This window comes from Erythrolamprus reginae, chromosome 5 (assembly GCF_031021105.1).
Source record: "Erythrolamprus reginae isolate rEryReg1 chromosome 5, rEryReg1.hap1, whole genome shotgun sequence".
Taxonomy (NCBI): Eukaryota; Metazoa; Chordata; class Lepidosauria; order Squamata; family Dipsadidae; genus Erythrolamprus; species Erythrolamprus reginae.
Window position 1 is genome coordinate 92467198 of NC_091954.1, and position 26621 is coordinate 92493818.

Here is a 26621-nt window from a genome sequence, read left to right on the forward strand (position 1 = left end):
TGCAAATTGGGTGCTCTGGGGTGGGGCTCTATTTTCGCTACTCCACTACGCCCCCCTCCCCATCCAGGCAGCAGCCCACCCCTGAGTCTGAGGAACCATTAATTGCCCCCCTGCTTTAAAGCCTGCGTCCTGGGAGTGTTATGGGGTTGCACCGTCAATTTTTAGGTAATTATGGCAATCATCAGTTGCCTATGTGTATAATTTGTAATGGTTTTAATTATGACATTGTTTGCTGTCCAGAGTCAATTGGATCAAGATGGACAGCTATATTTGAGGATTGAATAAATAAAGAAATAAATCTGTGCTGTCTTTGTGTTGATAAAAATGAAAAGAAAAATTCTATAGCACCACCTTCTGGTCATATAACATTTAGGCATACTGTATTATTTCACTCGTATGATTGAGTCTAAGTTTCATTAGACCTTCAATCAGAATATAATTGGAGGTCTTCTAGCTCAATCCCCTGCTCAAGCAAGAAACTCTATACCATTTCAGACAAGTGACTGTCCAGTCTTTCTTAAAAAACCCCAGTGATGAACAGTGTTCCCTCTAATTTTTTTGGGGGGTGGGCGGAAAAGTATAGTGTCTGAGTGGCAGTCCCTTCGGGACTGGGCGGCACAGAAATAATAAAGAAAGAAAGAAAGAAACAAATAAATAAAAAACCCACCCTGTTTTGCCTCAGAGAATTTCAAAATAAAATACTGTACTGTGTGTCGATAACAGTGAGCTCATAATAGGGCAACTCTATCAATATCAAAATGCCACTTCAATAGTTGAGCTAGTTTCAAACTAGATTTTGATTTTCTTTCTCTCTTCCTTACTCCCATTCTTTTTCTTTCTCTTTTCCTTCCTCTCTTTTTTCTATCTGTTTCTCTCCCTCTTTCTCTCCTTCCCTCTCACTCTTTCCCTCTCGGCTTCTGGGCAGATTTGGAAAACTCTGAGTTGATGATGATTTTTAAGTGAGCAATTGCTCACTGCTCAGCTTAGAGGGAACTATGGTGATGAAGCACCCACGACTTCTGACAGCAAGCTGTTCCATTCATTAATTGTCCTCACTGTTAGTTAGGAAGCTTCCCCTTATTTCCAGGTTGCTTCTCTCCTTGATTAGTTTCAATCCATTGTTTCTTGTCCTGCCCTCTGGTGCTTTGAAAAATAAGTTGGCCCCCTCCTCTTTGTGGCAGCCTCAAATATTGGAATACTGCAATCATGTCACCCCCTAGTCTTTCTTTTCTCCAGACTAGCTTTTTTTGACTCCTGCTGTATGCTACTGCCTCATATTTAAGTGATCACCCAATCGGACAATAAAGTTTCTCTCATAATTAATGTTTTTGAACTAGGTTTCACCTAATCTGTACTTGTACCCTTGGTTTTTCCTGCAAAAACTTTGCTTTTCTTCACGTTTTGTTGGATAGGCCCATTGATAAAGTGCATCAAGATCTTTTTTGATCCTGAGCTGGTCTTCTGGGGTGTTGGCTATTCCTGCCAGCTTCCTGTTATGAGTTCCCCTTCTATTGCCTCATCTCAGTCATTTATGAAGATATTAAAGAGTACTGGACCTAAGAACCTTGAGGTTTCCCGTTGGTTGCTTCCTTCCTTCTGTGTAGATGTAATACTATTAGGGACTTCCTGTTGAGTATGGTTTGTTAGCCAGTTACAAATCCATCTGGTGGTGGTGCTGTCTACACCACATTTTTCTAGCTTACCAAGAAATAGGTTGTGGTCTAGTTTGTCGAATGCATTGCTGGAATCTCAAGTGTATAGCATTTCTCTGCTCTACGAATTTACCATATTTTTCAGAGTTTAAGATGCACCTTTCCTTCCCCCCAAAAGAGGGTGGAAATGTTGGTGTGTCTTATATAACGAATACAGCAAGTTTTGCTGTCCCAAAGGTCTGCAAAGCCTGCAGAGAACTCCTGGGGACTGGGGGAAGGCAAAAATGCCTCCGTTTTTGTGGGGAGTGGGGGGTGAAAAACGACCCATTTTTCACAAAAATGGAATTTTTGCCATCCCCCAGTACCCAGGAGTTCTCTGCAGGCTTCCCAGACCCTTTTCCTACCCCATTTTTGCAAAAAAAAAAAGGGGGGGGGAGGGCAAAAACAGGCTGTCTTTGCCTTCTAATTACCCCATCTAGCATGACTGGATGAGAAATTCTGGGACTTGAAGTCCACTAGTCTTAAAACTGTCAGGTTTGAAGTTTGTAAAAAGTGTACGTGGTTGTAAAAAGTATTCAGCTAAACTGGTATTTTATTAAATAATATATTACTACACCGTTTGGTTCAGAATACTTTTTTCCTAGTTTTCCACCTCTAAAATCTAGGTGCGTCTTATACTTTGAAAAATGGGGTAGTCACTTTGTCAAAGAATGAAATAACATTGGTTTGATATGGTCTATTTTTAACAAACCTGTGTTGCCTTTTAGTTATAACTTTATTTGCTTCTAGATGTTTGCAGATTTTGTTTTTTGTTATCTTTTCCAGTATTGGTGTTAGGCTGATTGATCCCCCCCCCTTTTTTTTTTTTTTAAGATGGGAACCAATCGACTCTTTTCCAGTCCTCAGGTAATTCGCTGGTGTTCCACGATTTTTGAAATATATGGCACAATGATTCTAAGGTAACCTCCGCCTACCATTTTCTTGCTTCTTTTAATTTTTATTTATAGTCTGTCTTTTATGTTTACATTTTTGATAGTTTGGGCTGTAGGTTTTTTGGGTTTTTTTGCATTAAGACTGATGCAAAGAATGAGTTAAGCAGTTCTGCTTCCTCTCTGCTGCTTGTTACTTCCATGGCATCTTTTCTCTTTAGGGGACATACTGTTTCCTTCACTTCTTATTATTATTTAAATGTTGAAAGAAACTTTTAAAAAATTATCTTTGACTTTTGTTGAAAATCTTTGTTCATTCTGAGCCTTTTCTTTCCTGACTTTATCTTTGCAGATTTCGGCTATCTGTTGATATTCTGCCTTAGCTGTGTGCCCCTCTTTCTATTTTTTTTTTGTCTTTGTTCTTTTTGGTTTTAGTTTATTAGAGAGATATTTATATAGTCATGATGGTTTCTTCTTGGACTTTTTGCTCTTCTTTTTCAGTGGTATTGTGCTGGACTAGGCTCTTATGATCATATTTTTCAATGTTTCCCACGCTTCTTGAGTTGTTTTCCGTTTTAGGATTTCTATCTATGGAATCTTTCTTAGGCTCTTTCTGAATTCATTAAAATAAGCTCTTTTGAAGTTTAAGACACTAGTTGTATTATGTTCTATTGCTTGTGTTTGCATCATATTGAATTCCAATATGATGTGGTCATTTTTTCCCCAAGGTTTTAGCAGCTTCAATTCCCTCTATCACTTCTTGTAGTGATAATATCATTTGTTATCACTAAGTGATATCACACCATATCATTAAGTAGTAATATCTCATCATGACCATAGAATTCACAACTATCATCTTTTTGAGAGTTAATCCAATTTCACACGGGAAAACAAACTTAAAATATAAATTCTAAATATTAAACTGCAAATAATGTGTTGTAAAAGATAAATTACAAAGCTATCCCAGTCCAGAGATACAGTTGCAAGTAGATGAAACAAAATAGATTAAGCAGAACTTAAAAGAAAATTATAAGAATGGAATTACACGAGATGACATCGTACGCAACAAAATAAAGGAAGGTAGCCAGAAAAAGACTAGAATGAAATTCAAAAGAGTCCAGATTTTCTGAAAGATTCTTAATAAATAAAGCACACTCTGAAGTGGTTCATCCAATTCTCTTAAATTATGCAGTGATCTAAATGACCGCATCACATAGAACATATGTATAGTGCTGTTTCTAACTAAAACATTTACCCACTTCTACAAAATGTAGAGAACTTCAAATTTTCCTTTATAGTCAATTATCCTTTTTGTCTCCCTGGATATTCCGATGCTTTGACTAGGCTTGTCTTAGCCAAAGGATATTCAAAAGCAAGGACAAAGTGTATTGCATCTTCTAAAACATAAAATCAGAATTGTAGTGTCTCTTATTTAGGTTCAGCTCAGCACTTCTAGGAAATGTCAGCAGTCCATCACTCTCTATGTAGTCTTACATGCCACAAGTGCCTTGGGACTTCATTTTCACATATTCCCAAAGACCTGTCAGCATACTAGAATGATGACTCTTGTGGTAGGAGTTAAAAACAAAACAGTGCCCATCTGAATGGAAGACATCAGGCACTTCTTCAGATCTTGTTACTGACCCTCCCTCAGAGAGCCCAGAGAGTGAAATATCCATGTGAAAACACCATTGACAGGTTTTCTCTGTTTTCCACAATGCCAGAAGAGGCTCTCTGACAGTTTCAAAAACAGTCCCTTTGTGGAAATCAACATGTGACAGAACACACTACACTTTTCAAATTCCTGCATCCCCTCCAGTGCCTCGATGGAGGACCAATTATGCATCCTTTGGAAGCTACCCTTTTTCCTTATTTTGTGATAAGAACAAAGCTTTTTCCCCCTATCTAGAAGGGAAGTGCTGGGAGAATCTGCCTATGTGGGCAGGGAGAGCATTTCTCACCCCCACCCCATGAAGATGCTGTTTGAAATGGAGATGTGTATTCCCAAGCTGGAAGCAGGCTGCAATTTCTGGGTGTGTAGCTGGCATTCACATCGTAAACCATGTAGCTTCTTAATAATGATAGATATTAAAGGAAACAAAACAGTAGGGAAATATATGAAGCTCTGTGTGTGCATACATATTTTTGTTCATATATTAAAAGCACTGGTGAACATTGATTTTAGAGTGCTTTCATATTTTCTCGTTTTTAAAATTAGGGATGAGCTCAAAAATTTCCAAATAACAGTAAATGGTGTGCTGTAGAATACAGTTTATAAGCTAAGCCAGGGGTCCACAAACATGGCAATTTTAAGACTTGTAGACTTCAACTCCTAGAATTATTCTCTAGCGAGCTATGCTGGCTGGAAAATTCTGTGAGTTGAAGTCCACAAGTCTTAAAGTTGCATGTTTGGGGATCTCTGAGCTAACGTGTTGAGTTGATCATGAATTCAGATTTGCATTCTCTCTGAATCTACCTAGTAGAATTATGATGGGGATTTTAAAAATCTGCATGAGATCCTACCTCGAGTCATCAGTTAAAATGTAGGATACAAATAAAAATTACAGTGTGATTAGTAATATTTGCAAAGGATCAATAGTTTTATCATTTGTAATCCAAACAGACTCGGATAAAACATGAATGGAAAATGGTAGAATCATTTGAATTTTTCTGATTCAGTAACAAATCAGCTTTATTGTTTGCCTTCTTATGTGAAATACATGACCTCCAATAAGTGCAACAATTTTCATATTCCTTAGGAGAATTGATGGCTGTAAATTTCTTCCAGGTGCAAATCAAAGCTGTTTAAAAAGTATCAGTATTTATTTATTTGTTTGTTTGTTTGTTTGTTTGTTTAAATTTATAAGAAATTGCTTGATATCTGATCATAAACCAATGGGAAACCAGGAATTTAGGATTTCCAATGACTTAATTGTGGAAGTATGGGTTCCTTTTATGAATCAGTTTTTAACAAAACCCACTGGGCTCATTTCAGGGGGAAGGGTCAAGGGATTTAGCAATACAATGTGTGCAATAGTAAAAAATAGTGTCCCTGTGGGTTTTACTGCTCTAATTGACTTTAGGGGGCAGTGTTCATCTCCATTTCTTAAGCTGCAAAGCCAGCCTTGTCTGGAGATGTTTCTATGCTCATGTGGCGAGATGACATCACACACCAGCACAGAGAGTATAGAGAAGCATGGAAGGCTGTTACCTTCTTGCATACTTATATGTGGCTACCAATCTGTTTCTGGACACAATTCAAAGTGTTGGTTATGACCTATAAAGCCCTACATGGCATAGGACCAGACTATCTCCGACACCGCCTTCTGCCGCATGAATCCCAGCGACCGGTGAGGTCCCACAGAGTTGGTCTCCTTAGGGTCCCGTCGACCAAACAATGTCGGCTGGCGGGACCTAGGGGAAAAGCCTCTGTGGGGGCCCCGGCTCTCTGGAATCAGCTTCCCCCGGATATTCGTACTGCCCCCACCTTCCTTGTCTTCCAAAAGAATTTAAAAACTCATATTTGCCGCCAGGCCTGGGGTTCCTTAGATCTTCCCCCCTGACTAGTGAATGCTTTAGTTTGACTGTTGAATGAATGATATTGATAGTTTTTTAATTAGAATTTTAAGATTGTTTTTTAATGTATTAATTGGATTGTTATTATTGTTTCCTGCTTTTCTGTACATGCTGTGAGCCACCCCAAGTCTTCGGATAGGGGCAGCATACAAATCCAATTAAATCTAAATCTAAAAATCTAAATCTATTCATCTACTTGAATTTACAGTTACATGCTTTTAAGATGCTAGATTGACAGGGTCTGCAACAAGTGATGGCAGCTCACTCCATCTCGTGGCACTTGAATCTCAAACTGCCAAGTTACAGACTTGTATCAGTCTAAAAGTTGGCATCTTAACCTCTGAGCCACCGCCTCCTAGGGCTGCAATGAGGTGTTAAATAATTGGGGAAGTTATGAAACAACCATTAAGGAGGGACATGGACAAAAGATTTCTCACTCCAGTTGCATCATAAAATTGCTTCCACCGTTTTGGGGGAAGCCTCTAGGCCTACAGAGGCTTCTAAATGGAGTTTTTGAGACATAGGGACTGGCCGAACAAAATGCTACCCAAACTGATCTGGAGTGATGGCTGCCATTGCATGTTGGCTGCCAACATTAGAATTAGTTTATTTTCAGCCAAGACTAAAGAAGAAAACTTCAGCAATGGAGCTCAAATTTGAGGAAGTCATTCCGCTTACAGCTCATTTTTTCTTAGGCTCTTTTCTCTCTTTCATAATTTAAGATGCAGAAGTATAGAGTTAATACTGTTGAATCTATATGGGGTTTTTTTTCATAAAATAATAATAAGATTTTGAAGAACCAGTGGCACAGTGAAGATTCCTAACTATCTTAAAGATGTGAGAAAGAGAAATGTCACCAAACTTTACAGTTTTTAAGTGATTGAGATGCTTACGTTCACCAAAGGGTCCCTGTGACCTACTATCTCTTTAGTTGCCCTTGTTCAGCTCACAATAACCTTGGGCTAATTAGCCACTTCCCTAGCCTATTTAAGGGATGATGACGAAGTCAATTTGCAGGAAACAATATTCAAAGGAGTCAATGTGCAGGAAACAATATTTGTTCATATTTCTTCATGTCTTAACTCTGATTGGCTCTTGTTCTCTCTTGGCATTTCTCCTGCAAAATGCTTCTGGGCATTTTGCCAACCGTGGTAAGCTTGGTGATATCTGCAAGTCTGTTTACTCAGCCTTGAGTTATTATTTTTATAGACTCGTGCTGGCTGTTAATGAAGTTGAATTAACAGCCGATATTCAGAAAATGCTTTAAACTGTATTTGTGTTTAGTAGTCCTTAATAAAGTAAGATTTGTACAGACTTTGTGCTGCATTCTTTGTTGCCTGTAGCTAGAGCAGAACAAAACCTTTGTTTTATCTGTGTCTTCCTGACCTAAATGACAAATAGAGATTGAAGATGGGGCAGAAATATAACTTTAGAGTTAGTTTGTGAAAGATTTAACTTTACAAGAAAAAGCTGCAACTGATAATGCTTCAAAGAGAACAGGAAAAGCCTAAGTAAAGGACATGTGTAAATCTTGCAGCAATTGTAGCATAAAAAGAAAATCACTTTGCCCCTATCCTTGGCCTTTCAAAAAAACCCTCAAGATTATTTGCAGTATTTTCAGATAAAATAATTTCTAGGTGAATAATTTTAAAGATAGCCAAGAAAGAAGTTTAAACTACGGTATCTATTGTACTGTATATCACAAAAGGATTTTCTTTTTATGCTACAATCACACAATCTTGTACAATGGCCTAACCCTCACCCTTAATTGGCTCAACACAGAAGATTTCAGGAATCCCACAAAATATCTCACATTGATTAGATTGATTTATTAAAACAATTTGGCTGCATGGATGCTTTGTGACAAACATAATTCAATTCAGATATCGACAATCAGTTGAGTGTTACTCATTGTCTCAATTGTATCAAATCTTTGGAGAATAAGCCAGTGTAACTTTCATATCTCTGTAATTGGCTGTGTCAGGAGTCTATTGATGATTGGCCCAGCTAATCTATAAAGTGACAGGAAGCCGAACCGAAGCCTTCCTAAAGGTGCCATGCTGTTAAAGTTCTCGGGCAATTGCTAAAATAGTAGAACTACAGTTATAAAACTGTCGTTGGTTTGAAACAAAAGAGGAAATGAACCAGATGTATAGATGTCATGATTTATACAGGGTTTAAAAAGAAATTTATTCCTCTGTGACAATACAGCATCTCAGATAAACTGTTCAATGCCAACTTAGCATCTATAAATGACATATACTGTATCTATGTTATCTGAAGTGTTTTTGAAACTTCCATTATATGATTAAGGTATATATTGTCTAATAAGGGCAAAGAAAAATATGAACTTTGATTTTATAAATTACATTTATCATACCATAATTTCTAGTGTCAGCCTTATCAGGCAGATCAGGCAGGGAGCTTGTGATCCCACTGTATAGAGCGCTGGTGAGACCCCATTTGGAATACTGTGTTCAGTTCTGGAGACCCCACCTACCAAAAGATATTGATAAAATTGAATGGGTCCAAAGACGGGCTACAAAAATGGTGGAAGGTATTAAGCACAAAACTTATCAGGAAAGACTTAATGAACTCAATCTGTATAGTCTGGATGACAGAAGGGAAAGGGGGCATGATCAAAACATTTAAATATATTAAAGGGTTAAATAAGGTTCAGGAGGGAAGTGTTTTTAATAGGAATGTGAACACAAGAACAAGAGGGCACAATCTGAGATTAGTTGGGGGAAAGATCAGAAGCAATATGAAAAAATATTTTACTGAAAGAGTAATAGATGCTTGGAACAAACTTCCAGCAATCATGGTCGGTAAATCCACAGTAACTGAATTTAAACATGCCTGGGATAAACATATATCCATCCTAAGATAAAATACAGAAATAGTATAAGGGCAGACTAGATGGGCCATGAGGTCTTTTTCTGCCGTCCCTCTTCTATGTTTCTATCAAACAGGAAATACAACTCGTTGAACTAATTTAGCTTTACAATAAAGTAAAATCATTGTAAATAATTTAATATAGTGAATTTTTCTCAAACAAATTCTCAGATAATTTCAAATACTTTGCAGCATTGAGATATTAAGAGTTTCTCACAGCAGCTGAGAAAATAAAGATTGGCAAAAAAATAAAAAATAGTACAGCCAATCCGGCATTTCCTCCTATGGGCCATCATCTGTCCCATAGATTATTCAGAAGGTAATGGAATTCATAACAAAACAAATGCCTAAAGTGAAGGATAATCACTCATGCCCTCATCACCTCGATGTTCAATTACTGCAGTGCCCTCTACATGGAGCTACTTTTAAATAATGTTCAGAGACTGCAGTTAATGCAAAATGCAGCTGTGCGAGCCATCATAGCACTTTCAAAGTATACCCATATCTCAACACCACTCCGTGAGCTGCATTGGCTACCAATTGGTCTCCAAATACAATTTAAAGTGTTGGTCATGACCTATAAAGCCCCTACATGGCATAAGACCAGGTTACCTATGGACAGTCTCCTGCCTCATGAATCCCAGCAACCAGTCAGATCCAAGAGAGTTGGCCTTCTCCAGGTCCCCTCAGCTATGCAATGCCGCCTGGTGGGACCTAGGGGTAGAGGCTTCTCTGTGGCAGCCCCAGCCCTTTGGAATCAACTTCCTCCAGAGATTCGTACTGCCCCCACCCTCCTGGCCTTTCATTCCTACTGCCCCCACCCTCCTGGTCTTTCGGCTAGAGAGTCGAGGTGGCGCAATGGGTAGAGTGCAGTACTGCAGGCCACTAAAGCTGACTGCTCGATCTGCAGGTCAGCGGTTCAAATCTCATCACCGGCTCAAGGTTGACTCAACCTTTCATCCTTCCGAGGTGGGTAAAATGAGGACCCGGATTGTGGAGGCAATATGGTGGCTCTGTTAAAAAGTGCTATTGCTAACATGTTATAAGCCACTCTGAATCTAAGGAGAAGGGCGGCATTAAAAAATGAAATAAATAAATATAAATAAATAAGACTTTAAAAATTAATCTTTGCTGGCAGGCTTGGGGCTGTTGAGCATGGTCATTCTGCTCCGGCCATATATAAGTGTAATGGAATGAATGTGAATGACTGTTGTTGTTTTTTAATAATTTGGGGGTTTTAGATTAATTTTAGATTAGTTTTAATCTTGGGTTTCTCATATATTCTTCTTGAATTATTTTTGTATATAAACAGTAATAGATGTGATTTTTTTTAAAGGAATAGACAATGTTCGAAGGAAAATTAGATCCATTCCAACTGGGTTGGAAGAATGCAGACATCTGGTTGAAGTAAACTTTATTAGGTGGTCACCCCTAAACCTTTCCCAAGTTCTCTTTGTGTAGGAACTCCAGCTCACTCTGTATTCTAAGAAGAATTATAAAAATATATATTTTCAGTAGTCAATTACTCACATGCTTCAGATACTCTGCTGGTCTGCAGCATAGAATTTGGTAGTAAGTTAATCTTGTAGGAGGAAAAATCCTTTTTTTTATCAAAGAAAACTCTGAGTCAAAGGGATCTTGGTTTGGGATTTTAGGTAAAGAGGGATGTTGCGCCATATTACATTGAAAGACTCTGTTGCAATTTGATAGTTGTTTAGACCTTGCTCTTAATTGGTGATTCTGAATTACAGAAGGAAGAACTTATGAATTGGGGGACTTGATTCCCTTCCCACAGGCAGTATAAATTGAATGCTTTTTCTGATAAATAATTATAATTGGTACGAAGAACTGGGGCACTTTTCTGTGCAAAACAAGTTCATTTCTAGATCACCAGGTGGGGCCAGAGCTAAAGTTACTGCCTAGGTGGACTTTCAAGCCCAATTGCATTTATGCTTTTCCCCCACTGACATAGATCTCTACTTAATATTCACCAATCCCATAATGCCACTGTATTATTTGAGTGTTCCCTTTATTTATTTATTTATTTTTTGAGCAGTATATTTATAAGTGTGGTGTTCTGTGTTCCTTCAATGGTGTTATATTCTGATATAGCCAACAATTTCTTTGATGTCTGTATCATTAACATTTCTTTCCCTTTCGGGAGCTCATGTCAGAACTGGCTCAATATTATCACACCAGCTGCCAGGGTTGAAAAATGAAGCAAAAGAAAAAGAAGGTGAAAAGGAATAAGAGAAAGGCCTCCCCCCCCCCCTTCACTACCTGTACATTTATTTATAGTAGCAACAGTCTTTCCGAAAGACAAGTGCTTTTAAGACTTTAAAATAACATCTCAAATTAGATTAGATTAGATTAGATTTATTGGATTTGTATGCCGCCCCTCTCCGAAAACTCGGGGCGGCTCACAACAAGACAAAAACAGTACATAATAACAAATCCAATACCCACCAATCCAATTACAATTTTAAGCTAAAAATTCATAAAAACAACCCCAGAATATTAAAACACGCATACAATCAATCTAACACCAAAACAACATGGGCAAGGGGGAGATGTTTCAGTTCCACCATGCCTGACGGCAGAGGTGGGTTTTAAGGAGTTTGCGAAAGGCAAGGAGGGTGGGGGCAATCCTAATCTCAGGGGGGAGCTGGTTCCAGAGGGTCGGAGCCACCACAGAGAAGGCTCTTCCCCTGGGTCCCGCCAGACGACATTGTTTAGTCGACGGGACCCGGAGAAGGCCAACTCTGTGGGACTGAACCGGTCGCTGGGATTTGTGCGGCAGAAGGCGGTCCCAGAGATATTCTGGTCCGGTGCCATGAAGGGCTTTATAGGTCATAACCAACACTTTGAATTGTCACTGGGCAGATCTTTTCACATGGACATTGTCAACTTGACAATGTCTACTGACATATTGCCAATTGCAGCCAAAAAATCTAATGCAATCCTAAATTGCATTAACAGAGGGATACAATCTAGGATTAGGGAGGGACTAATACCACTATATAAAACGTTTGTTGATTTGATTTGATTTGATTTGATTTGATTTGAATGCCGCCCTTCTCCGAAAACTCGGGGCGAGTACTGCATCCAGTTTTGGTCACCACACTACAAAAAAGACATTGAAACTCTAGAGAAAGTGCAGAGGAGAGCAACCAGGATGATTAGGGGACTGGAGACTATAATATACGAAGAGCGGTTGCAGGAACTGGGCATGGGCAGTCTGGTGAAGAGAAGGACCAGGGGAGACATGATAGCAGCGTCCCAATACTAGAGGGCCTGCCACACAGAGGAGGGGGTCAGAATGTTTTCCAAGGCACCAGAAGATCAGACAAGGAATAAAGGATGGAAGCTGACCAAGGAGAGATTCAACCTGGAAATAAGGAGAAACTTCCTGGCAGTAAGAGCGATCAGAGGAACAGCTTGCCTGTGGAGATTTTGAGAGCTCCACCACTTGAGACTTTCAAGAGGAGGTTGGACAACCATTTGTCTGAAATGATAGACTTCTGCTTGAGTGGGGGAGGGGGTTGGACTAGATGACCTATAACAGTGATGGCGAACCTTTTTTCCCTTGAATGCCGAAAGATGGTAAGCGCACACTATCACGCATGCATGAGTACCCACACCCATAATTTAATACCTAGGGAGGGCAAAAACAGCTTCCCCCACCCCCCCAGAGGTCCTCTGGAGGCCGCAAACAGCCTGTTTCCCAACCTGCTGGGCCCAGTAGGCTCACATTTCACCCTACCCAGGCTCCAAAGGCTTCCCTAGAGCCAAGGGAGGGTAAAAACATCCTCCCTCATCCTCCCAGAGGCTCTCTGGAAGCCAAAATGCCCTCCCAGAGCCTCTTTGTGAGCCAAAAATCAGCTGGCCAGCACATACATGCACACTGGAGCTGAGCTAAGGCAACAGCTCACATGCCAGCAGATATGGCCCCGCGTACCACCTGTGGCACCCATGCCATAGGTTTCCCATCACTGACCTATAAGGTCCCTTCCAACTCCAGTAATCTAAACATCTAAACATACGTGTACCAGTTAGCAACTAATTGCTGAGCCTCCAGGCAAGGGAAATGCCTAAATATGGATAGGTTTCCAACTTGAAATTATAAAAATCTTCCACGTAAGTATGGAACAGGTAGTCCTATATTTATAACCATTTGTTTAGTGATTGTTCAAAGAGTGCTGAAAAAAGTGATTTATGACTGTTTTTCACACTTATGACCATTGCAGGGTCTTGTGTTCAAAATACAGGGGCTTGGCAACTGGTTCATAGTTTATTTATTTATTTTATTTATTTATTTATTCGATTTGTATGGCGCCCCTTTCCATAGACTCGGGGCGGCTCACAAGATAATAAAACAATTCATAACAAATCTAATAATTTACAATTTAAATAATAATAATAATCTAATAATTTACAATTTAAAATTTAAAGTAGTTAAGAAAACCCCATTTTTAAGCAGACATACCTACAAACATACCATACATAAATTATATAGGCCCGGGGGAGATATCTCAATTCCCCCATGCCTGATGACAAAGGTGGGTTTTGAAGAGTTTACAAAAGGCAAGGAGGGTAGGGGCAGTTCTAATCTCTGGGGGGAGCTGGTTCCAGAGAGTTGGGGCCGCCACAGAGAAGGCTCTTCCCCTGGGGCCCGCCAACCAACATTGTTTAGTTGACGGGACCCAGAGAAGGCCGACTGTGGGACCTAATCGGTCGCTGGGATTCGTGCAGCAGAAGGCGGTCTCGGATATTCTGGTCCGATGCCATGAAGGGCTTTATAGGTCATAACCAACACTTTGAATTGTGACCGGAAATTGATCGGCAAACAGTTATGATGTTTGCAGTGTTCCAGAGTCATGTTAACCCCCTTTTGTGACCTTCTGACAAGCACATTCAGCGGGAAGCCAAATTCACTTTACAACCATGATATTAACGTACCAACTGCAGTCATCCACTTAACAACACTGGCAAGAAAGATCATCAAAAGGGGCAAAACTCACCAAACGTCTTGCTTAGCAACAGAAATGTTGAGCTCAGTTATGATCGTAAGTCGAGGACTACCTACATTTTTTTTCCCAACTGTCAGCATATGTTTTCCTATCAACCCAATTGCCTGTCCTTTGCTTCTGGGCAGGAAACGAAATTAGGTTGCTGGATTATCAAAGGAGGAGAGAAGGTGGAGTTATCAGTGATTTCCAAGCTGTGTCCATTGGTGCCAATTCTGGAGGCAACTCCTTGGGGGCCATTGTTCACTCTCTCTCCAGTGCTGCAAAAATCCAGACAACCACTAGATGACAGCAAAGAGACACAGTAGATTCTCATTTACCACCTCATCTAGCCTTTGCAGCCCAGAGCCAGAAATCTATTTTCTTGCTTTAAAACGAAACCAAACGAGGAGCCAGGCGAGCTTTCAAGTGGCCTCTTGTTCCGATCACTAATCTCTCAAAATAACTCCAGAATGAGGTTTGACTCCTGGGGCAGGAACACACCGGGCTTTCTGTATCAACTGGTTTGCATACAACAGTGATTTAGCAGTAGGTTTATCTGCTGGAGGACCTGGCTTTGGGTACTATTCACACAGCAGCCTGAGTCATTTAAAATCTGCCCTTTTAGTCATGTCAAAGTTCAGCAAGCTGTGTTTGAGAAAATGAAAATGCAAACACAGTTCAGTTTCAGGCAGCTGAGAAAAGGGACTAATGCAACTGGAATCAGCCCTGAATGTCACTGGAATGACAATGCAGTTCCTAAGTAACAACTTAGAGAGGACCTCTTCTTCACCTCTTAAGCCTTCCCTCCCCACCACTACTTGGGGGGTCCAGATAAGAAATCACAGTCTCTAGCCTAGTGCCTTAACTACTACACTTCGTTTGCTCTCTCATCAACTTTAATGCTATTCACTCCTTTGCTGAAATTGCCTGCTTTTGTTTTTTCACATTACAGAAATGGAAGCTGTTAAAATGACGTTTAAAAACAGGGCAATAAATAAAAATGTCAGTGTAACATGGATTTCCATTCTACCTTTTTTTTTAAAATTAAAAAATTGTTCTCGGTGCAGGCTATTTCTAACCCAAATTGAAATGATTGGTTATGACCTTTAAAGCCCTACATGGCAGTGGACCAGAGTACCTTCGGAACCGCCTGCTACCTCACGAATCCCAGCAACTGATAAGGTCCCACAGAGTTGGCCTCCTCCGGGTCCCGTCGACTAAACAATGTCATTTGGCGGGCCCCAGGAGAAGAGCCCTCTCTGTGGCGGCCCCGACCCTCTGGAACCAACTCCCCCCAGAGATTAGAACTGCCCCCACCCTCCTTGTCTTTCGTAAACTACTCAAGACTCACTTATACCGCCAGGCATGGGGGAGTTGAGACACCTTTCTCCCAGGCTTTTTTATACTTTGTTTTATGTTTAGTATGAATCTGCTGTTTGGTTTTTATATGTTTTTTAATATTAGATTTGTTCCACTACTATTTTATTTTTATTACTGTTGTGAGCCTCCCCGAGTCTTCGGAGAGGGGCGGCATACAAATCTAATAAATAATAATAATAATTCAACAGAAATAAGAGATTTGGGCAACTCTCGGGTTTCTTGCTCTGTGTTTATTAGGAATTCTACCCAGCATTTGTTGTGCTCTACACTGAGGGTCTCCCATTCATTCCGGTTATTTTTCAAAATGTTATATGACATTTGAATGATCAGAGTTTATCCATTCTGGTTATAGAACAGCAGTGGGTTACTCCCGGTTCGGCCCGGTTCTGTAAACCAGTAGCACAGGAGCAACCCATCTGCCCAGGATGCTTTTGCAAAAGCACAGAAGCATCACAAGCGTGTGAACCAGCAGCAACAGGTTTTAGAACCTACTACTGTTATAGAACCATCCTTATTTATTTATTTTTTTATTTGATTTGATTTGATTTCTATGCCGCCCTTCTCGAGGTGACTCAAGGTGGCGTATAATATTATAAATGCAACAATATATAAAAGAATTCTAAAAGAATTATACAAATTACTAAAAGTGTTTAAAACCCCATATACAATCATACACATTCATCCAATTCAATCATTCATAATATCGGTGGGAGACAATCTTATAACTCATCCTTACATAACTACTCAAATAGGAATGTACTAAATTGTCACTCAGTACAGTAAATCCTTCCACTGTGCAAGGAAATATTCCAAAGGCCATGAAACAACATTGTGTTAAACTCTGCCAGGATTTTAAATATTTTTAAATATATTTTCCCTCCCATTGCTTGCAATACAAGCTAAAGTTTATATTGTATATGTCAGTGAAAGATTATGAAAGTAGCTAATAAGGGTATATACAAAGCCCCCAGTATATCTCACAAATAGATATCATAAACATTGGACTCTAGTTCTAGAACAACAATGATGTGTTGAGGAAGGGCACCAGCGATGGGGTGGGGGTTGGACTGAACCTCCTCCTCTGACCTTGGACCTCTTTTCCTACCCTGAGAAGCCTGGCTGAGTACTACAGATGTTCAGCTCATTGTTCAGCTACTTTTCAGAAAATGGAGAGAGCGAGGGGGCCCTTTCAACACCCTCCACGGTTTTGATTGTTAACCACAGTGGAGCTTATCAAGAGCCAAGCCCTTTCCCCAGCTTCTTTGACCAGCATGCTCTGGTTATTTCTGTTGAGCTCTGCTGTTTAAACAAAGAAAACAAAAGCCACCCAGACAGCATATTTCCTTCTAGGCAGGAAGTGTTAGGTGTAAAAGAAGAAGAAAAATAAACCAAGAGGCTCTGTCTTCAAGCAGCAGGAATCTTATCAATAAAACAAAACAAAGAGCTGCAGGTACTTAATGATTGTATTCTGACTGTCATGAGAGTTTAATGTTCTAAGTGGCTGCTCTCCCTTGGACTATATTATTTTGCATGCAACTCTATAAACCTAAACTTTATAGGATGTAAACCAGGGGTGAAATCCAGCAGGTTCTGACAGGTTCTGGAGAACCGGTAGTGAAAATTTTCAGTAGTTCTGAAAGCTGGCAAATACCACCTCTGGCTGGTCCCAGAGTGGAATGGAGATTTTGCAATATCCTTCCCCCAGGAATTTGCAGTATCCTTCCCCTGGTGTGAGGTGGGAATGGAGATTTTGCAGTATCCTTCCCCTGCCATGCCCACCAAGCCACATCTACAGAACAGGTAGTAAAAAAATGGATTTCACCACTGAGGCAAACCATATGGTTCTTTACTAAAGAAAGCAATCTTCGAATTAACTGGGCCATTCTTAAAATATTGTCAAGCCCTGCGAAGGACATACAGTGATCCCCCGATTATCGCGAGGGTTCCGTTCCAAGACCCCTCGCGATAATCGATATTTCGAGATGTAGTGGTGCGGAAGTAAAAACACCGTCTGCGCATGCGCGCCCCTTTTTCCATGGCTGCACATGCGCAGATGGTGGAGTTTGCGTGTGGGCGGCGGGGAAGACCCGGGGAAGACCCAGGGAAGGTTCCTTCGGCTGCCCAACAGCTGATCTGCTCCGCAGCGCGGCAGCAGCGAGGAGCTGAAGATGGGGTTTCCCCGTTGCCCAGGCAACGGGAAACCCCATCTTCGGCTCCTCGCTGCTGCCGCGCTGCGGAGCAGATCAGCTGTTGGGCAGCCGAAGGAACCTTCCCTGGGTCTTCCCGCCGCCCAGGCAAAGGGGAAACCCCAAGATCGCTTGCCGCTTGCCCGTTCGCCCGCCCGCCCGGCTGCTCGCTTGCCGCTCGCTTGCTGCTCGCTTGCAGCGCGGCAGCAGCGAGGAGCCGAAGATGGGGTTTCCCCGTTGCCCAGGCAACGGGGAAACCCCATCTTCGGCTCCTCGCTGCTGCCGCGCTGCCGAGCAGATCAGCTGGTGGGCGGCCGAAGGAACCTTCCCTGGGTGCCGCCCGCCGCTCGAGAGCAAGAGGGGGAGAGATAGAGAAAGAGAGAGAAGGAAAGAAAGAGATGAGAGAGGAAGGAAGAGAGTGTGAGAGAGGAAGAAGCAAGATAGAGAAAGAGAGAGAGAAAGAAAGATGAGAAAGGAAGGGAGTGACGTCATCGGGTGGAAAAATCGCGATATAGCGTTTCGCAATGATCGGGATCGCGAAACTCAGGGGATCACTGTACTTAGAAACAAAAAACACTTGGATCTTTTTTGGTGGGTGTTGTGGTTTGCTCTGGCCCAGCTCCTGCCCCAAGGAATGTGCAGGTGGATGTGGGGGAGACATCCACATACCACAGGCCTGTTTTTCTCCCGATGGAATCTGCCTATGAAGCCTCCTCTGACCAAGGAAGCATGAGTGACAGGGAAGAGGGGAGTTTGGCAGACAGCCCAGGAGGAGATCAATCATCTGTATCATCCTTGGATTCTGAACAAGAATTAATGACACATCCACACATGTGTAGAGTGATGCATAGGAGACAACAACTGAAGGATTATTACAAGAGAAAATGAGGCCACCTGTGGTTGGGTGGGGCTCCAATAATTAGGGCTGCTGCTATAAATAGCAGCGTGTGGGTTTGGCCATTGTGAAAGAGTATCTGATGGCAGTTCTTCAGGAATCGTGTGTTGCTGTTTTCTGGACTTTGTTGATTTTTCATGCCTTTGAAACCAAAGCAGAGCAGCGTGTGTGTGTGTGTGTGTCACTTCATTGGAAGAAGAAGGGGTGTGAAGTTTCTTCACAGCTGCTAGCTAAGTACTTAATGACTGCTTAAGGAAAATTGTACAGACTACCCGTTTTGGGATGAGTGTTCTTTGCAATACAAAAAGAGCGTTTAGTTAATTTTGAATTTTGTGATAAAGAACATTGTTTTGAATTTTCAAACGTGTGTGTGTGTCTGAAATTTGTACCCTGGAATTTTCGGGAGGCTCCTACCAGAGAGCCCGGCAGAACAGGGGGGGGGGGAGTTTACTTCTGGTAGGCTAATGAAACTGAATCTTGAAAGCCTGTCAAAGCAATTCTCCAGATCAATGGCTATCTGGCATAATTTAGGTGGAGTTATTCTGAGTCTTTTTTCTCCTTTCCCCTGACTAAGGAAATTTTCCTGCAGGTATTTTTGGTAAAGATGAGAAGCATTTTACCAGACATCAAAATGCCAAACAACAAACCAGAAAAAGACCTTTGAGACATGGAAAAGGACATACCCGGAAGTCTTGCAGGAGGAACCTAACCTCCTAGTTTCTTTGTGACTAGCTTGGCTGTTAAAAATGGCAACTGCCTGGTGGATAGACATCTCTAAACTTGCTGGCTGGGGAATTTTGGGAGTTGGAAGTCCATAAGTCTTACCAGTGCCACACACTGAAGTTTTCGGAAACTTCAGATCGTGCAGAATGCAGCTGCGAGAGCAATCATGGGCTTCCCTAAATATGCCCATGTTACACCAACACTCCGCAGTCTGCATTGGTTGCCGATCAGTTTCCGGTCACAATTCAAAGTGTTGGTTGTGACCTATAAAGCCCTTCATGGCATTGGACCAGAATATCTCCGGGACCGCCTTCTGCCGCACGAATCCCAGTGACCAGTTAGGTCCCACAGAGTTGGCCTTCTCTGGGTCCCGTCGACTAAACAATGTCATTTGGCGGGACCCAGGGGAAGAGCCTTCTCTGTGACGGCCCCGACCCTCTGGAACCAACTTGCCCCAGAGATCAGAATTGCCCCCACCCTCCTCGCCTTTCGCAAGCTCCTTAAAACCCACCTCTGTCGTCAGGCATGGGGGAACTGAGATATGCCCTTCCCCCTAGGCCTATACAATTTATGCATGGTATGTTTGTTTGTGTGTATGTTTGTTTTTTCTTTTCTTTTTTTAATTAGGGTTTTTAAAATTATTTTAAATATTAGATTTGTTGTATGTTGTTTCACTATTGTTGTTAGCCGCCCCGAGTCTGCGGAGAGGGGCGGCATACAAATCTAATAAATAAATAAATAAATTTGGAGACTTCTTGTTTTAGACCACTCCTAAAAGCCACAATGTATAAAAAGAAAATGTAGAGCTACTCTACAACGCCCTCTCATATGCAATCCAAAAAGATTCCATGGTGGTCAGTGAATCTCTGACCTCTAAGCCTACCCCTGTTATAACATTAAGAGAACAAGCTTCAGCAAGATTTAGCATGTGTCCTCCACTCTGCCCCAGGGTCTCTTCAGGAGAGGTCAGCTATTGCTTGCTCTAATACTTATTTCCAGCCCAATAAAGTTTTGGGTGCCTATTATGTAAATAAGCAACTGCAAGTTTTTCTCTTGTCAGTGAAGACACCCATTACCACTACAAATCATTGAATAAACTGTTGGAAAGAAAGTCGGAAGGTCTTTTAGCTTTATGTGGTTCAGGGGATATACTGTATTGGTTTTAAATAGATGTTGTATTGCTGGGATTCTTGTAACCTCATCCTTTCATTTCAGTCAATGTGGCTAAAGAGAATTCTGTAAGACTATTTCAGAGAAGCCTATTACTTTTAGGAACAGTAGATGGCCAGAATATTGACACTTACGGTATTGTCTGCCTGGTGTGTGTGTGAAAGAGAGACAGACAGACAGACTAACAGAGACAGAGACACAGAGAAAGGAGGGAGCTTTTTGTGTTGGAACAAACAACAAAATTACAAACAAGAATTCTGAAGGTTACTCCAAACATGTTGGGCATATTAACCTGAAGAAAATCAATTTTTTAAATTATTATTATTATTATTATTATTATTATTATTATTATTATTATTATTATTATTATTTAGATTTGTATGCCGCCCCTCTCCGCAGACTCAGGGCGGCTCACAACAGTGATAAAAACAATATATATTGACAAATCTAATAATTTAAAATCTAAAATAACAATTGTACATTTAAAAAATCTAAAAGCAAGGAACCCCAATATAAAAAAAACATACATACAGTCATATCATGCACTAAAACTACATAGGCCACCCAATTTACAAGCTTCTCATGGTTATACCAAATATGTGTGGGAGAGCTCCAGACTGAGAGATCACTAACTAATATTCACTACAGGATCTTGCATTAGCAGTACTTTTAAAGTTGTTGTTGTTGTTAATTAATTATTATTTATTTAATTAATTGTTATGCTGCCCAGTCCTAAGGGACTCTGGGCGGCTCACAACAAAAAATATACATCCAAGTTAGCAAATGCATACATGCAATGGACTTCAGATGTTGAAATATTGTTTTGTTTGACTATCATTACGCAATGTGTGAATTTATTCTTCTTAATGAGTACAAAAGCCTGAAGGAGAAAAATCGTCTTGTGCAAGTAAACCCCGTGTGGCAGCTCACTTCAGCTTGGTGCTCTCCAGATGTGGGGGACTAAATCTATCACGCTCAGCCAGCGTTGGGCGGTTTTGCAAAGCTTGCAATATGGAATGGGGGGGGGGGGATATAGGCAGGCTTCTTTTTTCTTGGATGCCCAAGCTGTAAACAAACCCATATGCTTGACTGCAGTTTGCTCTTGGAAAAGAATGTATTAAAGCTGCTGCTCTCTAGCTGAGGGCACAAAGACATGTACTGAGAGCCTGCCTTCATGGTGGCCACAGCTGCTATATCTTTATGTGTGGCATAGCCTCAGAAATTGCTTTGTAATCCTTTGACTTGTGTCATGACGGATCATCTTAAATTACAAGGTTGCCGAAGGAAAACACAAAAAACACACATTCTGGTTCTACACAGCCACACGTAGCCACTGGGGATTCTGTGGCAGTAAAATGATTTGGGGCAATTACTGCTCTCCTCCAAAGTGATGTCTCTCCACGAGGCTTGCTTCCTGCTCAGGCCGGAACAGCTGGCTGAGGTTTAGAGATGTGTATTCAGAGAGGTGGGAAGGGACAAAAGGTTGCCTGAGTATGTTGAGAACAGTTCTTGGAGTTTGGGAAGTAAAATAAGAATGGACAAAGTCAAAGGTTCATGCCACCCAAGATTAAAAAAAAGTTGGGTGGGGGACAGAAGACAGTAACTACAGCATTTTAGCCCCCTCCTGCCCTTGCTTATTGTGCTTCCTCTGGATCCTCTGCACCCTAGAGAAATGGATGAGCTTTGTGTCCAACATTTTTCAAGGATAGAAAATGTAAAAGCATCTAGAAGTACATAACAGAACTGGCAGTTCCTCCAGCTGGCATAGGTTATGGGCGAGAGGTAATTTGGTGCCATATGCAGGCTTCAGAAATTCATGTGACCACTAGATGGCAACAAAGAGATGATAATTCCTTACTGCCATCTGATGATGGCCTGCGGTTTTGCAGTTCAGTGTGTAATGTGGGTTACAGGGGAAGAGCCTTCTCTGTGGTGGCCCCAGCCCTCTGGAACCAACTCCCCCCAGAGATTAGAATTGCCCCCACCCTCCTTGCCTTTCATAAGCTGCTTAAAACCCACCTCCGCCGCCAGGCATGGGGGAACTGAGATACACTTTCCCCTTAGGCCTTTAAAATTTTATGCATGGTATGTCTGTATGTATGATTGGTTTTTATATAATGGGTTTTAACTGTTTTTAATATTGGATTATACTGTTTTGTTACTGTTGTTAGCCGCCCCGAGTCTGCGGAGAGGGGCGGCATACAAATCCAATTAGTAGTAGTAGTAGTAGTAGTAGTAATAATAATAATAATAATAATAATAATAATAATAATAATAATATTTAACAACATCTAGGGCAGGCTATCAGACTGTGGGCCGGATGCGGTATGCACTGGTCACGCCCATGCCCGGTTTAGCGAAGGGGGAGGGGGAGTTCCAATGTCTCATGTGACAATGACATGAAGACATGAGTTTGACACCCCTGATCTAGGGAATCATAGGTTTATCATCCTCCCTCAAGTCCATGCTTGATGCTATTACAATTAAAATGGAAGAACAGCAAAGGTGTTCTTTGCAATCTGATTAAGACCATTCAGGGCTGGGAGAATTATATACGAATTTTTGGTTCCTACCAGAGGTCATCTTCATACAGCATATAAAACATATAAATAAACATATAAAAGCATATAAAACATATATATATATAAACATATATAAACATATAAAGCATATAAAACATATAAATAAATACAGTATGTTATAAATATGTTATATGTTATAAATATAAATAAATAAATAAACATAAATAAATATAAGAGGTCATCTTCCTACAGCATATAAAACATATAAATGCAAGATCAATAGACATTCTTTCCAGCACTGGTTCATCTGTTATTAAACTTGTAATTTCCTTCAATCTGAAATTTCTTTAATTTTTGAGGTCCTCAAGACATCAACAGGAAAGTTGAAACCAAACCAAACAAGAATGCTTTAAGGCACAGGAGTAGCAACATAGTAAAAAGAGAATCAAAAAATATTGATCTCAGGATCTGGGAAAAGAAACCGGGCTTCAACATAAAGATGAAAGGATGACATCTACTCACCAAAACAGATCTGAGCCAAATTTATTATTTATAAAATAAATTTAGTACAAAGTGAATTTCCATAGAGGGTTGGAGCACAACTGCAGAAAATGTCCAATTAACTCATTTTCAGGGATAGCGGGAAGCAAAAGAAAGGAATCTGGGAGGAGTATAATTTATACCGAAGGCTGTACAGTAAAAGCAGAGATACAGTATCTGGTCAGGTCAAGTGGATATAAAAGGAGAATTAATACAGCAAAAACCAAGTTATGACTCAGACCATCTTAAGTTCCACTCCTGATACACACACACACTCCTGTGCCTTGTGTTTGTTTCGCTTTTTTTTCCATTTTAGGGAAAGTAGTGCCCACCTTTACCTCTATTGCATCCCATCCATACAACCTTAGGAAGAAAAATATCCATTTCATTATTTTGAAGATCACAATCTGTATGTTGTCAAAATTGCAACCCAAGATATTCCTTTAAAACTCTAGTGTCAAACTCCCCACATCACGTTGCCATCACATGTAAGTGACATTTTCCCCCTTCACGGAGCTTGGGTGGCCATGGCCTACGCGTGACACCTCTGACCTATGGCCTGCCATTTTGACATTCCTGCTTTGAAATGTTGAGGTGAGTGGACACTGCAGCAGCACTGATCCAAACTACAGATGGTCCTCAACTTGCAACCACAATGGACCATCATTTCCATTGACAAGTTAGGTGGCTGTTAAATAACTCACGCCTCATTTTGCCACCTTGTTAAATGTTTCACTGCATTTGTTAGCTGAATTACATAGCCCTCAAACAAATATGGCCTCGTCCATTGACTATGCTTCGGAGAAGCTGGCTGGGAAGGTTGCAAATGGTGATCCCAGGATCCCAGAGGCTGCAACCATTGTAAGCACATGCCAGTTGCCAAGTGCCCAAATTCCGATCATATGTCTGATGGGAATACTGCAGTAGACGTAAGTGTAAGGACTGGTGGTCATGTTGTGGTTAGCTCTGGCCCAGCTCCTGCCCCAAGGACTGTGGATGTGGGGGAGACATCCACATGCTGCAGGCCTGTTTTGCCCCCGGTGGAATCTGCTGATGAAGGCTCCTCTGACCAAGAAGACATGAGTGACAGGGAGGAGGAGAGTGTGGCAGACAGCTCAGAAGGAGATCAATTATCTAGCTCCTCCTTGGATTCAGAACAAGGGTTAATGATACAGCCACGCATGCGGAGAACGATGCATAGGCAACAACAACTAAGAGATTATTATCAAAGAAAATGAGGCCACCTGTGGTTGGGTGGGACTGTGGTGATTAGTGAGGCTGCTATAAATAGCAGCCTGTGGGTTTGGCCATTGTGGAGGATTATCTGATCTTTGTGTTTCGTGACTGATTTACTGACTTTGACCTTTTGTGTGCTGATTTTTCCCTGCTTTGAAACTAAACCAGAGCAAAGTGTGTTTCACTTTGTGAAAGAAGAAGGACTGTGAATTGCCTCACAGCTGCAAGCTAAGTATCACAGAACTGATAAGGGACTTGTACAAATTACCAGTTTGTTTGGAGACAGTGCTCTTTGCTATACCAAAGGAGGGCTTAGTTTAAGTGAATTTTCATTATAAAGAACATTGTTTTGAATTTTCAAACGTGTGTGTGTCTGAAATTTGTACCTGTGAATTTTTGGGAGGAGTCTTCCAGAGTGCCCGACAGAACAGGTCATAAGTCATCTTTTCCAGCACTATTGTAGCTTTAAATGAATGGGGGCAAGTCAAACTCTAACCTATATTAAAGCAGCTTGTCTTCCTATCAGGCATCCATCTTGTTTATGTCAAAGGATTCCTGGTTCATTGTTTTTTAAGGCAGGGAATAACAGAAGGGGCTACAAATGTCCCTGTCTTTCAGAATGCAAAGTTGTCATTTAACTGTGCAAGCACGCTCTCTGAGTTCTGGAGAAATATCTTATTCAGCAACTTGTTTTCCAGAAGGCATCTCAATTTCTCAATTCTCAATTTATTAGATTTTGTTGCTTTAACGCAACAAAATACCTTATTCCACCAGACTTGAAATTCTTGGTTAAGACAACTTACAACTCCGTCATCTCCGTTCCGACTTAATTATAGTTCATAAAATCATATACCAAAATGTCCTACCTGTTAACGACTACTTCACCTTCAACCGCAACAACACACGAGCACAAAATCGATTTAAACTAAATGTCAACCGCTCCAAACTTGACTGCAAAAAATACGACAATCAACGCCTGGAATGCACTGATTCTGATTCTGTGGTTTCTACTTCTAACCCCAAAACCTTTAACCTATCTACAATTGATCTCTACTCCTTTCTAAGAGGTCTGTAAGGGGCGTGCATAAGCGCACCACTGTGCCTACCGTCCCTGTCCTATTGTCTACTTTTTATCATTACTTATCTAATTTTTTATATGTACAAATTATCACCCTATAATTGTTTGACAAATAAATAAACTTCTGATGGGCACATCTGAACCAAAGGATGGCAGAACCCCTCAGTCCGTATTTACAGTGAGCTTAACTATCCACACCAGCCCATAGTAGACAAGACCAGTTGAGGACGACCTGTATTTATTTCATATGCAAGCACGTATATATGCATTAACAGTGTCCTTAAATTAAAAATAAAGGAACTTTTTCATCTCTCCCTTCCCCCTTCCAGCTTTGTGGGTGGCTCCTGTTATCACCGCCACCTGTGCCAGCCAAGCCCTAGATCTTGTGTGCTTGCCCTGAGATGGAGCCCCCCAGGCAGCTGCACCTGCAGACAGACAGGCTGGCAAGGAGAGCACTGGCATGGAGGTCTTGGTGGCGCCTTTCTCTCACACTCCCTTTCCCATCTCTGTTTCTCCTCCTCCTCCTCTCATTCCTTGCTCAATCCTTAGTTCAGCTTGGCTCACCCCTCAGTCTGGGATTTGCCTATCTCTCCACTTGGACATTTCTGCACAATACCTGTCAATGTCTGGGGTTCACAAGGGCTCTGGTGGGCCAACCCAGGGGTGTGGAGGTGGGTGGTTTTCTGCCTTTGTAAAATAAACCCTGATTTCTCAGGGAACTCTAGGGACCTCTCACAGAACCTCAGGGTTCCACAAAACTCTGGTTTAGAAATCCTGCTCTAATAAGGTGCCTTCCACAAGAGTCTTGAGACTCATTTATGCCACCAGGT